General features: G+C 38.3%; 1 protein-coding gene across 3 annotated transcripts in view; it reads right to left on the bottom strand.

The window, feature by feature from the left end:
* STAC (SH3 and cysteine rich domain) overlaps positions 1 to 19,605 on the bottom strand; it is a 172,589-nt gene that overhangs the window by 77,810 nt on the left and 75,174 nt on the right. The window lies entirely within an intron of this gene.

Here is a 19,605-nt window from a genome sequence, read left to right as displayed (position 1 = left end):
AGCCCTCCAAGCTGGTGATTACATACACTATCACTAACACATTAGAAGTTAAAGGTGCAGATGCAGTAGCTAATGTAAGTGTATGCTGCTCTTTCTAGTTTTGTCACACACCTACCTATTCAGGGGCTTATTTTTGTTTTTTAAAATGATATTGATGAAAGTCCTTATTTAATAAAAACAATGTTCTCAGCTTTGTTGATTCTTTTAAAAGCTTCGAAGAGTGAAGCCAGGGTGACGAAGTTCAAATGTAGGAATACAGAAGTAAAAAAAGTAGGATAACAGTTTTACCAATTTTTAAAACCTCTATGTATAAATTATATTATATTTGGGTGTTCATATGTGAATATGTATGTGTATGTACATACATATATAGTTTATAAAGACACCATGGCGGAGTGGTAAAAGTCATGCTTAAGGCATCAACAAACCTCGGTAATAGTATTCAGCTCTGAGACTTTGAACCAGGCACTTGATCTCTGAGCCTCAGTCTGCACATCTGAGAAAGGCTGTCATGAGCACAAAATGGGAAAATGAAGGGGCCGTCTCTTTGGAAAACATACATCTCCATGCAAAAGTAAGTGGTGGGATGGCTAGAGGGTGCATCATCTACAATTCCCCATAGTGATTTTCCTGAGGTCATGATTTCCAGATTCTTTAGGCTGAACTGCACATAGCTAACTCAGGTATGTCACCTGTGATCAGGCATGACCTCAGATAAAGCACAGGCTATATGGTTTGCCTGTGCCCCCACCCAAATCTCAACTTGAATTGTATCTCCCAGAATTCCCATGTGTTGTGGGAAGGACCCAGGGGGAGGTAATTGAATCATGCAGCCGGTCTTTCCTGTGCTATTCTTGCAATAGTGAATAAGTCTCATGAGATCTGATGGGTTTATCAGGGGTTTCTGCTTTTGCTTCCTCCTCATTTTCTCTTGTTGCTGCCACGTAAGAAGTGCCTTTTGCCTCCTGCCATGATTCTGAGGCTTCTCCAGCCGTGTGGAACTATAAGTCCAATTAAACCTCTTTTTGTTTCCAGTTTCAGGTATGTCTTTATCAGCAGCATGAAAACAGACTAATACAGTAAATTGGTACCAGTAGAGTGGGGCATTGCTGAAAAGATACCTGAAAATGTGGAAGTGACTTTGGAACTACGTAATAGGCAGAGGCTGGAACAGTTTGGAGGGCTCAGAAGAAGACAAGAAAAGGTGGGAAAGTTTGGAACTTCCTAAAGACTTGTTGAATGGCTTTGCCCAAAATGCTGATAGCAATATGGATAATAAGATCCAGGCTGAGGTGGTCTCAGGTGGAGATGAGGAACTTGTTGGGAACTGGAGCAAAGGTGACTTTTGTTATGTTTTAGCAAAGAGACTGGGTGGCATTTTGCCCCTGCCCTAGAGATCTGTGGAACTTTGAGCTTGAGAAAGATGATTTAGGGTATCTGGTGGAAGAAGTTTCTAAGCAGCAAAGCATTCAAGAGGTGAGTTGGGTGCTGTTAAAAGCGTTCAGTTTTAAAAGGGAAACGGCATCAAAGTTCAGAAAATGTGTAGCCGCACTATGCTATAGAAAAGAAAAACCCATTTTCTGGGGAGAAATTATCAAGCTGGCTGCTGAAATTTGCTTAAGTAGGAAGGATCCTAATGTTAATTCCCAAGACCACGGGGAAAATGTCTCCAGGGCATATCAGAGGTCTTCATGGCAGCCCCTCCCACACAGGCCTGGAGGCACAGGAAGAAGAAGTGGTTTCGTGGGCCGGGCCCAGGGCCCCCACGCTAGGGACTTGGTGCCCTGTGTCCCAGTCACTCCAGCCATGGCTGAAAGGGGCCAATGTAGAGCTTGGGCTGTGGCTTCAGAGGGTGGAAGACCCAAGCCGTGGCAGCTTCTATGTGGTGTTGAGCCTGTGGGTACACAGAAGTCAAGAACTGAGGTTTGGGAACCTCCGCCTAGATTTCAGAAGATGTAGGGAAATGCCTGGATGTGCAGGCAAAAGTTTGCTGCAGGGGTGGGGCTCTTATGGAGAACCTCGGCCAGGGCAATGCAGAAGGGAAATGTGGGGTGGGAGCCCCCACACAGAGTCCCACACAGAGTCCCTACTGGGGCACTGCCTAGTGGAGCTGTGAGAAGAGGGCCACCATCCTCCAGACTCCAGATGGTAGATCCACTGACAGCTTGCACCGTGTGCCTGGAAAAGTAGCAGACACTGAATGCCAGCCTATGAAAACAGCTGGGAGGGAGGCTGTACTCTGCATACCCACAGGGGCAGAGCTGCCCAAGACCATGGGAACCCACCTCTTGCATCAGCATGGCCTGGATACGAGACTTGGAGTCAAAGGAGATCATTTTGGAGCTTTAAAATTTGACAGCCCCACTGAATTTTGGACTTGCATGGGCCCTTAACTCCTTTGTTTTGGCCAATTTCTCCCATCTGGAACAGCTATATTTACCTAACACCTGTACCCCCATTATAGGAAGTAACTAGCTTCCTTTTGATTTTACAGGCTCATAGGTGGAAGGGACTTGCCTTGTCTCAGATGAGACTTTGAACTGTGGACTTTTGGGTTAATGCTGAAATGAGTGAAGACTTTGGGGGACTGTTGGGAAAGCATGATTGGTTTTGAAATGTGAGGACATGAGATTTGGGAGGGGTTAGGGGTGGAATGATATGGTTTGGCTGTGCTCACATCCAAATCTCAACTTGAATTGTATCTCCCAGAATTCCCATGTGTTGTGGGAGGGACCAAGTGGGAGGTAATTGAAACATGGGGGCTGGTCTTTCTCTTGCTATTCTTGTGATAGTGAATAAATCTCACGAGAACTGATAGGTTTATCAGGGGTTTCTGCTTTTTCTTCCTCCTCATTCTCTCTTGCTGCTGCCATGTAAGAAGTGCCTTTTGCCTCCTGCCATGATTCTGAGGCTTCCCCAGCCATGTGGAACTATAAGTCCAATTAAACCTCTTTTTCTTCCCAGTTTCGGGTATGTCTTTATCAGCATCATGAAAATGGACTAATACAACAGGTCTATAGACAGCACTCTACTCTCCATTATAAACAACTTCCAAATTCCTCCCTTATATCTTAATTTATAAGCAATTAAGTTGATCCTTGCTTTATAAAAGTTCACTTTAAACATAAAAGTAGGTAACGTGAAAATTTTTGCACCAAATCAAGAATTCTGGCCATACTTCATGAACTTCAAAATCTGGCAAGATCAGCCTCTTGGGAGAAATAATTGGCAGTCATTTTTGAAAGCATTTAAAATGGGAGATTTTGAAGATGGCAGACAGGAGGCAGGAATAGCTTGCAGATCCCACTTGGGGAGACAGCAGCTTGTGCAGACTCACATCATGAACTTTTGCTCTAAGAACTACCACAGGAGCATACCAGGAAAGCTGAGAGAATCAATAGACCTTTTGAAGAAACTGGATCACTGCTACAGACTCCCTGACACATGAAAAACTGATGAAAGCTGATGTGCTCTTGAAGGTGCCACCTCCTGGCTGGAGGCCAACCAACACAAAACCAGTGCAATAAACAGAAACATAACCAAGGACTCAGAGTCCGTTTCACTCCCCAGCTACCTCCACTGGAGCCGGTGCTGGAATCCATAGCTGATGAAGATGGATCACATCACAGGACTCTTTCCAGATACTCCCCAGTACCAGCTTGGAGTCTGGTAGCTCTGCTGGGTGACTAGACTCAGAAAAGCAAAAATGATCACTACTGTTTGGCTTTCAGGAAGCCCCATTCCTAGGGGAAACAGGAGAACACCACGTCAAGGGAGCACCCTGTGGGACAAAAGAATCTCACAGCAGCCCTTGAATCCTAAATCTCCCCTCTGACATAGTCTACTCAAATGAGAAAGAACCAGAAAAACAATTCTGCTAATATGACAAAACAAGGTTGTTTAACACCTCCAAAAGATCATACCAGCTCACTGGTAATGAATCTAAACCAAGATGAAATCTCTGAATTGCCAGAAAAAAAATTCAGGTCAATTATTAAGCTAATCAAGGAGGCACCAGAGAAAGGTTCACTCCAACTTAAAGAATAAAAAACATGATACAGGATATGAATGCAAAATTGTTCAGTGAAATAGGTAGCATAAATGAAAAACAATCACAACTTCTGAAAATCAAGGACACTTAGAAAAATGCAAAATGCACTGGAAAGTCTTGGCAATAGAATCAAACAAGCACAAGAAAGAATTTTGGAGCTTGAAGACAAGGCTTTCGAATTAACCCAATCCATCAAAGAAAAAGAAAAAAAAAATTAAAAAAATGAACAAAGACTCCAAGAAGTTTGGGACATCCAAACCTGAAAGTAATTGGGCTTCCCAGGGAAGAAGAGAAATCTAAAAATTTAGAAAGCATATTTGAGGGAATAATCAAGGAAAACTTCCCTGGCCTTGCTAGAGATCTAGACATCTGAATACAAGAAGCTCAAAGAACACCTGGGAAATTCATCACAAAAGATCATTGCCTGGGCACATAGTCATCAGTTTATCTAAAGTCAAGACAAAGGAAAGAATCCTAAGAGCTGTGAGTCAAAAGCATCAGATAACCTATAAATGAAAACCTATCAGATTAACAGCAGATTTCTCAGCCCAAATCTTATAAGCTAGAAGGGATTAAGGTCCTATTTGTAGCCTCCTTAAACAGAACAATTATCAGCCAGTAATTTTTTATCCAGCAAAACTAAGCTTCATAAATGAAGGAAAGATACAGTCTTTCCAGGCAAACAAATGCTGAGAATTAGCCACTACCAAGCCAGCACTGCAAGAACTGCTAAAAGGACCTCTCAATCCTGAAACAAATCATTGAAATACACCAAAATAGAAACCTCCTTACATCATAAATCTCACAGGACCTATATAACAATAACACAATGAAAAAAAAAGGTATTCAGTCAACAAATAACACGATGAATAGAATAGAATCTCACATCTCAATACCAACATTGAATGTAAATGACCTAAATGCTCCACTTAAAATATACAGAATGGGAGAATGGATTAGAATTTATCAACCAAGTTTCTGCTGTCTTCAGGAGACTCAGCTAATACATAAGGACTCACATAAACTTAAGGTAAAGGGATGGAAAAAGATTTTACATGCAATTGGACACCAAAAGTGAGCAAGAGTAGCTGTTCTTATATAAGACAAAACAACTTTAAAGCAAATGCAGTTAAAAAAGAAGAAGAGGAACATTATATAATGATAAAAGAACTAGTCCAACAGGAAAATATCACAATTCTAAATACACACACACACACACACACACACACACACACACACACACACGTATTATATATATACATATATATGTATTTTATATATATAATGATAAAAGGACTAGTCCATTAGGAAAGTATCACAATCCTAAATATAGCAGCAGGTGCATATAAATATATATGCACCTATAAATATATAAATATATATATAAATATATGTGCACCTAACAAAGGAGCTCCCACATTTATAAAACAATTACTACTAGACCTAATAAATGAGATAGACAGCAACACAATAATAATGGGAGACTTTAATACTCCACTGACAACACTAGACAGGCCATTAAGACAGAAAGTCAACAAAGAAACAATGGACTTAAACTATATCCTACAACAAATGGCCTTAACAGATATTTACAGAACATTCTACCCAACAACTACAGAATATACATTCTGTTCATCAGCACATGGAACATTCTCCAAGATAGACCATATGACAGGCCACAAAACAAGTCTCAGTAAATTTAAGAAAATTAAAATTATATCAAGTACTCTCTCAGATCACAGTGGAATAAAATTAAAACTATATCAAGTACTCTCTCAGATCACAGTGGATCACAGTTGATTTTAGAAATCAACTCCAAAAGGAACCCTTGAAACCATGCAAATACAGGGAAATTAAATAACCTGCTCCTGAATGATTGTTGGGTCAACAATGAAATCAAGATGGAAATTAAAAAATTATTTGAACTTAATGACAATAGTGACACAACCTATCAAAACCTCTGGGATACAGCAAAAGTGGTGCTAAGAGGAAAGTTCACAGCATTTAAATACCTACATCAAAAAGTCTGATAGAGCCCAAATAGACAATCTGAGGTCACAACTCAAGGAACTGGAGAAACAAGAAAAATCTGAACCCAAACACAGCAGAAGAAAAGAAATAACAAAGATCAGAGCAGAACTAAATGAAATTGAAACAACAATATTAACAAAACAATACAAAAGATAAATGAAACAAAAAGCTGGCTCTTTGAAAAAATAAATAAAATTGATAGAGCATTAGCGAGATTAGCCAAGAAAAAAGATCCAAATAAGCTCAATTGCGTATGATACAGGAGATATGACAACTGATACCACAGAAATACAAAAGATTATTCAAGGTTACTATGAACACCTTTATGTGGATAATCTAGAAAACCTAGAGGAGATGGATAAATTCCTGGAAATATACAACCCTCTTAGATTAAACCAGGAAAATATAAAACCTCTGAACAGACCAATAACAAGCAGTGAGACTGAAATGGCAACAAAAAAATTGCCAACAAAAAAAGTCCAGAACCACACAGATTCATAGCTGAATTCTATCAGACATTCAAAGAAGAATTGGTACCAATCCTATTGACACTATTCCAAAAGACGGAGAAACAGTAAGTTCTCCCTAAATCATTCTATGAATCCAGAATCACCCCAATACCAAAACCAGGGAAGAACATAACAAATAAAGAAAACTACAGACCAATATCCCTGATGAATATAGATGCAAAAATCTTCAACAAAATACTAGTGAACCAGATCCAACAGTATATTAAAAAGATAATTTACCATGATCAAGTAGGTTTCATACCAGGGATGCAGGGATGGTTTAACATATGTAAGTCAATAAATGTGATACACCACATAAACAGAATTAAAAATGAAAATTACACGATCATCTCAATAGACACAGAAAATGCATTTGACAAAATCCAGCATCACTTTATGATTAAAACCCTCAGCAAAATAAGCATAGAAGGGACATACCTTAAGGTAATAAAAGCCATTTATAACACACAGCCAACATTTATATTGAACAGGGGAAAGTTGAAAGCATTCCCCCCGAGAACTGGAACAAGACTAGGATGCCCACTTTCAACATTTCTATTCAACATAGTAGTGGAAGACCTAGCCAGAGCAATCAGACAAGAGAAAAAAATAAAGGGCATCCAAATCCGTAAAAAGGAAGTCAAACTGTCGCTATTTGCTGATGATACAATCCTATACCTAGAAAACCCTAAAGACTCATCCAAAAAGCTCCTAGAATTGATAAATGAATCCAGCAAAGTTTTAGGATACAAACCTAATGTACACAAATCAATAGCTCTGCTATATACCAACAGTGACCAAGCTGAGAATCAAATAAAGAACTCAATCCATTCCAGAATAGCTGCAAGAAAAACTACAAAGCACTGCTGAAAGAAATCATAGATGACACAAACAAATGGAAACACATCTCATGTTCATGAATGGGTTTAATCAATATTGGGAAAATGACCATATTGCCAAAAGCAATCTACAAATTCAATGCAATTCCCATTAAAATACCAACACCATTCTTCACAGTACTAGAAAAAACAATCCTAGAATTCATATGAAACCAAAAAAGAGCCCACATAGCCAAAGCAAGACTAAGCAAAAAGAATAAATCTGGAAGCATCACATTACCCAACTTCCAACTATACTATAAAGCCATAGTCACCAAAACAGCATGGTGCTGGTATAAAAATAGGCACATAGACCAATGAAACAGAATATAGAACCCAGAAATAAAGCCATATACTTACAGCCAGTTGATCTCTGTGACAAAGCAAAGAAAAACATACAGTGGAGAAAAGACATCCTATTCAACAAATGGTGCTGGGATAATTGCAAGTCACATGTAGAAGAATGAAATTGGATCCTCATCTCTCACCTTATACAAAAATCAACTTAAGATGGATCAAATATTTAAATCTAAGACTTGAAACCATAAATATTTATGATGATTAATACTGAATGTGAGTGTCAGCTTGATTGGATTGAGGGATACAAAGTATTAATCCTGGGTGTGTCACATTTGAATCAGTGGGCTGGGGAAGGTAGATCCACCCTTAATCTGGTGGGCACAATCTAATCAGCTTCCAGTGAATATAAATCAGGCAGAAAAATTTGAAAAAGAGAGATGGGCCTAGCCTCCCAGCCTACCTCTTTCTCCCGTGCTGGATGCTTCCTGCCCTCAAACATCGGACTCCAAGTTCTTCAGTTTTGGGACTCAGAGTGGCTCTCCTTGCACCTCAGCTTGCAGACAGCCTGTTGTGGGACCTTGTGATCATGTAAGTTAAGATTTAATAAACTCCCCTTTAGTACTGTTAGTTCTGTCCCTCTAAGAGAACCCTGAGTAATACAATATTCTAGAAAATAACATTGGAAAAACCCTTCTAGATATTGGCTTAGGCAAAGACTTCATGACCAAGAACCCAAAAGCAAATGCAGCAAAAACAAAGATAAATAGATGGGACTTAGTTAAACTAAAAAGCTTCTTCACAGCAACAGAAATAATCAGCAAAGTTAACACACAGCCCACAGAATGGGAGAAAATCTTCACAATGTATACCTCCAACAAAGGACTAATATCCAGAATCTACAAGGAACTCAAACAAATCAGGAAGAAAATAAACAATCTCATCAAAAAGTGGGTTAAGGACATGAATAGACAACTCTCTAAAGAAGATATAGAAATGGCCAACAAGCATATGAAAAAATGCTCAACATCACGAATTATCAGGGAAATGCAAATCAAAACCACAATGTGATACCACCTCACTCCTGCAAGAATGGTCATAATAAAAACATTAAAAAAAAGATGTTGGTATGGATGTAGTGAAAAGGGAACACTTTTACACTGTTGGTAGGAATGTAAATGAGTACAACCACTATGGAAAACTGTGGAGACTCTGTAAAGAACTAAAAGTAGATGTACTGCTTGATTCAGCAATCCCACTACTGGCTATTTACCCTGAGGAAAAGTCATGATACGAAAAAGACACGTGCACATGCATGTTTACAGCAGCACAAGTCACAACTGCAAAAATATGGGACGAGCCCAAATGCCCATCAATCAACTAGTGGATAAAGAAAATGTGTAAAAAAAAATATATACACACACACACACCATGGAATACTACTCAACCATAAAAAGGAACAAAATAATGTCATTCATAGCAACCTGGATGGAATCGGAGACTATTGTTCCAATAACTCAGGAATGGAAATAACTCAGGAATGGAAAACCAAACATCATATGTTCTCACTAATATGTGGGAGCTAAGCTTTGAAAAGGCAAAGGCATAAGAAAGATACATTGGACTTCGGGGACTTGGGGGAAAGAGTTTGCAGGGGTGAGGGATAAAGGATGGCACATTGGTACAGTGTACACTGCTCAAGTAATAGGTACACCAAAATCTCAGAAATCACCACTAAAGAACTTATTATGTAACCAAAGCCACCTGTTCCCCGAAAATCTATTGAAATAAAAAAATAAATTAAAAAATAATCTGACAAAGTGCTAATGTCCAGAATCTACAATGAACTCCAACAAATTTACAAGAAAAAAACAAACAACCCCATCAAAAAGTGGGCGAAGGATATGAACAGACACTTCTCAAAAGAAGACATTTATGCAGCCAAAAGACACATGAAAAAATGCTCATCATCACTGGCCATCAGAGAAATGCAAATCAAAACCACAATGAGATACCATCTCACACCAGTTAGAATGGCGATCATTAAAGAGTCAGGAAACAACAGGTGCTGGAGAGGATGTGCATAAAGAGGAACACTTTTACACTGTTGGTGGGACTGTAAACTAGTTCAACCATTGTGCAAGTCAGTGTGGCGATTCCTCAGGGATCTAGAACTAGAAATACCATTTGACCCAGCCATCCCATTACTGGATATATGCCCAAAGGATTATAAATCACGCTGCTATAAAGACACATGCACACGTATGTTTACTGCGGCACTATTCACAATAGCAAAGACTTGGAACCAACCCAAATGTCCAACAATGATAGACTGGATTAAGAGAATGTGGCACATATACACCATGGAATACTATGCAGCCATAAAAATTGATGAGTTCATGTCCTTTGTAGGGAGGGACATGGATGAAGCTGGAAACCATCATTCTCAGCAAACTATCGCAAGGACAAAAAACCAAACACTGCATGTTCTCACTCATAGGTGTGAATTGAACAATGAGAACACATGGACACAGGAAGGGGAACATCACACTCTGGGGACTGTTGTGGGGTGGGGGGAGGGGGGAGGGATAGCATTTGGAGATATACCTAATGTTAAATGACGAGTTACTGGGTGCAGCACACCAACATGGCACATGTATATATATGTAACTAACCTGCACGATGTGCACATACATGTACCTGAAAACTTAAAGTATAATTTAAAAAAAAAGAAAAACTACCAAAAAAAAAAATTAAAATGAGAGATTTTGTTATAGACACAGACGTATGCTTCTTGTGTTTCAGGATTTTGGATGGATTTTAGAGCCACACATTCCTGGATTCAAAGCCCGGCTCCAATATATTCCATCAAAGGTGTAAGGAGGACAGAGAGAAGACTTTACTAGCCTAATGACTGAGGATGAAATTAAAAGAAAAATTATTTCAGGAACCCCTGCCAAAAGGTACCTTGTCTACACAATTGTAAGAATAGCTTTTTATCAAATCATTGAGAGAATTCCCTTCTATGAAGTTGCACAATATAACAAAAAAGCTTCTTAATTAATTTTATAAGTTGCACTAAAAATGAAACCAAAATTTCTCAAAGCAAAGAAGAGAAACTACAGATCAATCTTACTTATAAGTGTAAAAATTTTAAATCCAATGTTAGCAAAACAAAGTCCACCTTGTACAGAAAGAAGAGTCACATGATCTTGTCAGGTTTTTTTCCCCAGGAATGCAAAGATCACTTATTATGAAAAATAGCTGTCAACCTAACAATCATATAAAATTGTTATATTATAACAATCATATAAATAGACTTCTCATTCTGACATAAACTGTGACTAAATATGGGACAGAAGGGTACTTCCCTATTATAATAAGGAATACACATGTGAAATAAATTTCTATGATATGTAATGTGGAAACATTAGAATCTCTTCCTCACCATCCACAAAAATTGCTCTCATCAAGGTTACTAGACACCATGATCCACTTGGCTAAGTGCCACAGTCAAAGTCCTTCCCATAATTGAGCTATCAACAGCATTTGCCAAGGCTGATCATTCTCTCCTCAATCTATTTTCCTTTTTGGCTTTGAAGACAACACATTTTCTTGGCTTACACCTACCACACTGGTCACTCCTTCCCAGTCCCTTTGCTAGTTCCTCCTCTTCTACCCAACTTTTTAACATTGGAGGGCTCCAGGGCTCAGTCATTGGTCCTCTTCTCTGTCTATACTTACTCCCTGGCTCATATCAAAAGGTCTTATGCCTTTAAATACTATTTATATGATGATTATTTCAAAATTATATCTCTAATCTAGACAAGACTCTCAAACTCCAGACCTACTTATACACCTGACTGCTTGACACTTATTTCTTTTGGCTTGGCTGTCAAATAAACATTTCAATTTTAACGTGACTAACACTGAATTTTCCCCCAATGCGTACTCCAGAATCTACACAACTTCACGTACTCCAAAACTTATAGTAGACAGTTTCCCTATCTAAGTTGATGGAAACTCCATTTTTCAAGTTGCTTAGGCCAGAAACCTTGGAAGCATCTCCATCTCCTATTTTTCCCATACAGCCAACATGTAGTAAATCAATCCTGTTGGAGTCATTCAAAATATGTGAACAATCTGACCCTGTCTCTATTCTTCCTGCTGTACCTTTATCTCTTTCTTACCTGAATTACTGTAATAGCCTCCTAACTGTTCGGCTTGCGTCAATCCTCGCCCCCACGCCATTGAAGTCTATTTTTCACATAACAGCAACACCAACCATTTGCAAGTATAATTAGATCCATGTCCTGTTAATTACCCTACAGAATAAAAGCCAAAGTCCTTGCAGTGGCCTACAGAGTTGCACAAGATCTCTCTGCTCCTTTACTCTGTGCTCTTTATTTGCTCTGTTTTAGCCCCAAACTGGCCTGTGGCTGTTACTTAAAGACATCAAGTATGCTCTGCTTTGAAGTTTGCTCTAGCTGTTTCATTCACTTGGAATGCTTCTTCCCAGGAGTTCCCTCATTTTCTGCAAAATTTACTCATATTATCTTCTTGATGACTCTCATTCTGACCACCTCATGTGATACTGCAACCTGCCGCCTGCCTCTGCACTTCTTTCTCTTCTTGTTTGTTTTACATTTTCCTTCTTTCCATATCATTCATCACCTTAGAAAATTATCTATCTACCTATCATCAATCACCTTCTTACCTATCTATTCATCTCTATCCATCCATTTATCCATCATCCATCCATCGTCTCCCCAGTTAAAATGTCAACTCTTTGAGAGCGAAGATCTTTGCCTGGTTTGTTCATTGATGCATCCCAAGTGTTCAGAACAGGGTTTAGCACAAGAGGAGATACTCCATAAGTATTTGCTGAATGAATTCCTATTTAAGTTTGAAAAAATGCAAAGATGTCTCATATTAATAATACTCAGCATGCTTATTAAATAAGAAAAACATTTCTTGAAGGGATGCCAATTTTCAAGTGGTTCTGCAGATTTACCAGAATTCCAGTTGAAATATCAATGGGATTTGGGTGGGGAACTTCGTAAAATGATTCTAAAATTAATATTGAAAAGTACATGCATGAGAATATCAAATCAGTTTTGAAAAAGAATTTGTTGTAAACAACAATAGTACTTAAACTAGAGAGCTACTGGAACTAACAAAATAAACAATAAAGTGAATTGAGAGCCTAAGTATCTTTAAGAACTTAGTTTTTGATAACAGTGACTTTTCAAATCAGCAGTGGAAGGAGGAATTATTCAACAAATATTGGTGAGTTAACCTGGTTAATTTTTTGGGGAAAACACCAGATACTTAATTCATAGCATATTCTAAAATAAAATTTGGATGGGTTGCAAAATTTAAACAAAAGTTGAAACTACTAAATTAGCTGGAGAAAACGTAAGTCCTAGGTTATTTATTCTTGGGTAGAGAAATCCTTTCTAAGCATCATTTTATGAGAGAAAGCAATATACCAAAAGATTGGTACATTTTGCCACATAAAAATTAAATCATTAGTACAAAACTGAAAGGCAGATAAATTAGGAAAGATTATTGCTTTATATAATTAAGGATATTATACAGTATTATATAGGATTTATAAGCAGTTCCTACAAATTAACAGAAAAGGATAAATAAGTCAAAAATATATTGTCCAAGGACATAAACTGACAACTTAAAAAAGAAATAAAATGGAAAGTTAAGCATCTAATAAATCACATACTTAATTAGTAATCAAATAAATAGAAATAAGAATAGCAAGCTATCTATTTTTTTTCCCATCAAATTTGCAAGATTGAAAAAACCCTAAAAGTTACCATCATTGATGGGATGCAGGGTAATCGTCACTCTCACACACTGCTGCTGGAAGAGGAAAATGGTACCACAGTTGTCAGATTAATTTGAGGACATGCATCGAAAGCTTTAAACATGTGCATTATTTTTTGATGCAGCAATTTTAATATTAGAACTGGGTCTTACAAATTAATTAAGCGTATCTGCAAATATTTAACTGCAAAGATGCTTACTTCAGCTTGGCATATACTAAAAAATGAAAAACAACAAAATATCACAAAATAGGTTATTAGTTGATGAAACTGTGGTACATCCATAAACAAAATATTTTGGTCGCTGAGATAATTTTTAACTAACATTTTAATTAATGTTCACAATATAATGTTAAAGTGTCAAAATTAGGGTTAAAACAAAATATTTAGAAAACTCTCATTCAAAATATGCATATACATACATGTAAAAAGGTCTAGCAGGGCACACACCAAGATGTTAATAATATGTCTATCTGGATTGTGGAATTGTAATTCCTTTTGTTCTTGTTTTTGCTTACTCGTATTTCCTCGTTTTCCATAGTGAGCATATTTTCTTATATTAAGAAATAAAACACTACATATTTTTGAAAGGAAATGTTATTATTTTTGAAGAACTGGCTATTCAGGATTTTTTTGTGGTTTCATACGAATTTTAGAATTGTGTTTTATACATCTATGAGAAAGACATTTGAAAATTTTGATAGGGATTGCATTGAATCTGTAAATCGCTTTGGGTAGTATGGACTTTTAACCATATTAGTTAGTTTTCAATGCTTTATAGACTTCAAAGCATGTTTTTTAATCCACATTTTCTGACCGAGGTTTTCCAGCCTCTGCACTACTGTCACTGAGGCCTGATAATTCTTTGTTCTGTGTATGTGTGCAGGGCTGCCCTGTGCATATTTAGCAGCATCCCTGGCCTCTACCCACTAATGCCAGCAGCACCCCTTCTCCTACAGTTGTAACAACCATAAGTATCTCCAGAAATTGCCAAATGTCCCCTGGGGGTAGGGTTGCCAGATAAAATACAGAAAGCTCAATTAGATTTTAATTTCATATAATAAATTTTTTTTTGTGTTAGTGTTTCCCAAATATTGCATGGGACAAGTGTGTCCCAAATATTGCCAGTGACCTATTAAAAAATTTTGTTGTTTATCTGAATTTCAAATTTAACTGGGTGTTGTATCTTTTTATTTGCTAAAGTATGAGGCAAATTGCTCCAGTTGAAAACCAGCAATGTAGAGAAAAAGTTATTTTCAGCTATTTTTTTTAATAGCTGAGGAACCTGGCTTGTGGTTCCTCAGGTTCTTCCAAGCTGAGGGAAGTGCTTGGTCTAAGGCTATAGGGCAAGAATGGTGCAGAGATGAGATCTGAACACAGGTATCCTGATTACAGATTCCCTCTTCTTTCCTTTGCATAGAAGAACTATTCATCTTTATTCCTGAAGGGTTGAAACTGAGAGATAATAAAGATCAAGGTCACTTGACACAGGACTGTGCTCAAGGTTGCCAAGTAGAGACTGCATACACTTTCTCTAACATGGTTCTTTGAAGTTAGCTATTATTCCTCACTTAACAGATGGAAAATTGAGGATCAGAGAGTTTAAACAATGTTACTAGACTAACTAGTTAGTGAGTGGTAGAGCTAGAATCCTGAAGGAGGTCTGACTTAATGCATACCTGACATTGCATTTCTGGCTGGTGTCCTTTACTTAGTTATTCTCCCCCTCTTTCATCAACTAGGCTTACCTGAAACCTTCTAGCTAGATTTTCTGGTTGTATCAAGATACCAGTTCTTTGATCTATCATAATTTGGAAATCAGGAATAAAAGAATAAACTGGCCCAGAAGTCTTTTAAAATACTGTTTCTGACGAAAACCAAATCATGAAACCATTTGATTTTCCTTTTGGATATGGTGCCTCCTAAATGAGGAGTTCATTAAAAGAGAGACAATGGTTAAGCTAGAGCAATCTGTACACTATGTATTAACTTCTGGAAAATTAAAAATTGATTCTGTCATGCTTTTATTTTAAAGAAAATATGGGATGTTTTGATTCTTGGTACACAACAGGATATTGCTGCTAAGAACTGTAGATAGTTTGGTAGAGAGTCATTAACTCCTATTCATCCTTCAATACCCAACTCAAATACTACATTCTTTATGGAACTTTCATTGACCTCTTCCTCCTGAGGTAGAACTATTGTTTCCACTTATGGCTTTCCCTAGTACTTTGTATATGCTTTGGTTCAGGTGTTTTTATGTGTATCCCCAATTATTTACCAGGATAATCTGTATATATGAAGCATCTGTGGGGAAAAAAAGAAAGAATTAGATGAATATGTATGCAAGAAACTAAGTAAAGATGTTATTAAAAACTAAAATTAGCTCTTTTCTCAACTAATTTTGTATTTCCTTTTCTCTCTCCCCAGTACCTAATGCCTTTCACATAACTCTTATAAGTTACTTGCTGAATTTTAGTTTCAGAGAATTTTGTCAGGAAGATATGTTAAAGCCTTGCAACTAAAAGTGTAGTTCATGGACTAGCATCACTAGCATTACCTGAGACCCTGTTAGGAATGCAGAATCTCAGGGCCTAACCAGATCCACTAAATCAGAATGTGTATTCTAACAAGACTTCCAGGTGACTTAGATACTCACTAAATTTCTGAGATGTCCTGGCTTATAGATCAGCAGCCTAGGAAAAGCAAATACATACGTGTTGAAGTCCTTCATTTGGGGTACATGACAAACATCTCTAATCCATGACAATTTTTTCTCTAAATTGAGGTGCAGCTTTAGAAGCTTCTTTGGTGAGGCACTTTCAATCAATTAGTATGGAAGTTGGTTTGCCCTCCCAGATCTAGCCAACCCTCTCATTTTACCGATAAACTAGGGCTCAGAGAAGCAAAGTGATTTGGTAGATATCACACTGTTCCTTCACGCAGAGCTGGAATTAAAATACTAATCTCCAGCCTCATGGTCTTATGGTCTTCTTGTCACACCACGCTGGGAAGTTAAGCAGACATGGCTCGAACCAGGGCTTACAAATGACCTCTTTCTCATCATCCCAACGGGAGACCTAGATTACTTGTCACTGTCTTCTCAGTGTGATATTTTAGAAAGAGCTTGATATTTGGAGTTAGATCATTACAACTTAAACTGCCCCTAAACTTTAGATATCTCTCAATAGTTACAAAATTTTCTATTTAAGGGGAAGAAAGGGAGCATATTTTCTATCACAGTTGAACTCTAGTATGGGGCCTCAATGAAAAATAACCCATTCCATCTCTCCCCTAGTCCAAGTTCAGTTGAACAAGATGGTTTCCAAGTTTTCCAGGAAATTCAATAATATAGTAATTCAGCAGTGACTTTTGAAATGCCATCAAGCAAGCAGAAAGGACCCTTTAAAAATGTGAAGACCCCACGGCCATCTTTCCCTGCCTATGTTCCCCACTCCTTGCTCTACTACATCTTTTCCAACCCTGTCTTAGCTTTAAAAAAATTAATGGCATTCATTGTTTATAAATGCCTCTGTTGATCTTTCCTATTTCGGTTCCTGACTACTAGTGGAAAAACTCTTTCTACTTCCCCCGCCCCTCACCCGCACTTGGCTTTAAAAATAGCAAATAGAGTTAGGTTGGCTGAGGGCCTTGTGGTTGGAGTCCACAGCCTTTGCCCTCTGGGTCACTGGTTCACATCCTAATACCATGGCTGGTAGGCTTTTCTTCTCTTTTGTGTGTTTTGCTTAAAGTTTTAGGAGGAGGTATCCTCCTGGATGATCATTTTCTCACGACCATCTGGGAAACATCTGGACTTGCCATCCCTGATCCCGGTATTAATAATATCTGCTATGCTGTCTTCTTCTCCTCTTTTGTGAAGTCTGCAGTGTTCACAATTTCATGTGCTTTCTTCAGAATTGCTCTTCTAGCTCAAGGCTGAAGAATTTGTATTGATCCTCAGGTCTCCAAAGAATGGACTGGCCAATTCATGCTCAACCCCTTTTCCCTATTTCCAGACTCCTGTCCTAGGAATTTGATATACGGTTAATATCAACCTGCTTTTCACACATAAAGATAGCTTTAATAATAGTGAACAGGTTTTAAGTCTTATAGTCCACAAAGTGCTTTCACATGTATTACTGTAGTTGTCAGTAAATTCTATGATGTAGGTATTGTTATTTCTGCTCTCATTTTAAAGACACTTAGATTGAGAGAAGGTAAATCAGTTGTCCAAGACCACTCGATCCACCAACCCTCTGACTCCTTGGCATGATCCTGCCTCTCTCCTGTCTCTTGCAGGTCTATATTTTGAGTTTGTTTGTTTGTGATGATCCATTTGCTGATGATCACCTGTGGCACTGTTGATGACTGTTGGGGCACTGAACAAAGTTTTACTTTCTATGAATCCAATGAGACAAACTTCTTACTTAACCTTTGTTAGTTACCGGAGGTTTGAGCAAGTCAAACTAGGCAGCATGATCGTAATTCTTCGGGCAATGAGGTAGTGCAAACATTCTTGAGAAAAGCAGTAATGTGATGCCAGTTTGTTTCCAGAAGAGATATGTCAGCAGTATATTAAGTGGATGAGGAGATATAGACAGAGGGAAATAACATAATTTAGGAAGTTCTTGAAAGAGTTTGTATGAAATATACTAAAGCTTGAATCAGGGTGGGAGCTGTGGGGAAGAGAAGTGGGTGCCGATGAGAGAAAAGCCACAGAAGTAGCACTGACACTGTGGTCATGGAAGGGATTTCTCAATAAAGGGGCCAGGTAGCCGAGGATGAGGTGCCATCTGCCCTCAGAGGAGAGAGAACATCAGTGAAGTGGCAAGTTTTACTGAGGGAGGAGATGCTTTGTCTCACTGTGGATGTATTTAAGCATTTTGGCACCAAGAAGGCATCTGGGCAGCAAACTTCTGGCAGTCGATGTAAGAGACTAGACCTCCAGACAGCAGGGAGGCCCACAGCAGCTTCGCATGGTCCCTATACAGCAGGGAGCAAGGCATTAAGACAGGGAAGAAGCAAAGTGCCTTGAAAGTTACTAATAACTGAGCACAACTGCATTTGGGTACTGGCTCATTTAAACTTGACAACACACCTATTAGATAGGTGTCTTTTTTCTATTTTTTAAAATAAGAAAATAGATACTCAGAAGGAATTCCTTGAAATCTCCTTACAAACAGAAATATTAGGATAACATCAGGCAAAGTGATATAGTTCTTTCAGGTCAACAGAGTCAGGCTCGTTCATCGTCTTTCATCAGTTTGAATTATATGTGATTCTTGGCACTTCTCTTTATGACATTATAAATGAAGGGATGGTGTCTGGATCTTAGATTGCAAAGGATCTGGTACAGGCTGAAGTGGATATGAACCCTTTAAACCACAGTCTTGCTATGACAACAGAAACATACTTCCCTGACTGGAGGCAGGAGTGTGTGTGTGTGTGTGTGTGCACACGTGTGTGTATGTGATGCACATACATGTACATGTGTATGTATGGGCCTTCCTATGTTTATTTATTATAATGTTGTTGAGGCAGGGGCTGCAGGGTTGCCATATGCTTCCGCATTTTCTTCCCAAGCTATGCTTAACATGTGATAGAATGATACTTGCTTTGTTTCTGTGGTTGAACAATCAGATAGTGTTTGATAAGCTATGGAGAAAACACTTTAACAGGATTTAACCATATATTTCTCTTCCCTCTATCCTTAATAAGTGGGTCACAATGTAGACAGACACACACACACACACACACACACACACACACCTGCCTGTTTCACTGAGTCCCAGACATATACAAAGGACGGCCCTATTTTATACTACCGGCCCAGTTCTGTCATTTTATGATGTGGTATCCACTGTGGCTGCACAACCAAGAGGACCATTCTAAAGTAGGTCAGTGGAGCATTCCCTGTTATGGCAGCTGAATGATAGTGCAGGATGACATTTTCCAACTGGTCTCCATCTTCTTTGTGTTTATAGCTGCAGATGTCC

This window comes from Pan paniscus, chromosome 2, assembly GCF_029289425.2.
Source record: "Pan paniscus chromosome 2, NHGRI_mPanPan1-v2.0_pri, whole genome shotgun sequence".
NCBI lineage: Eukaryota > Metazoa > Chordata > Mammalia > Primates > Hominidae > Pan > Pan paniscus.
This window is presented reverse-complemented; position numbering and strand designations above follow the sequence as displayed.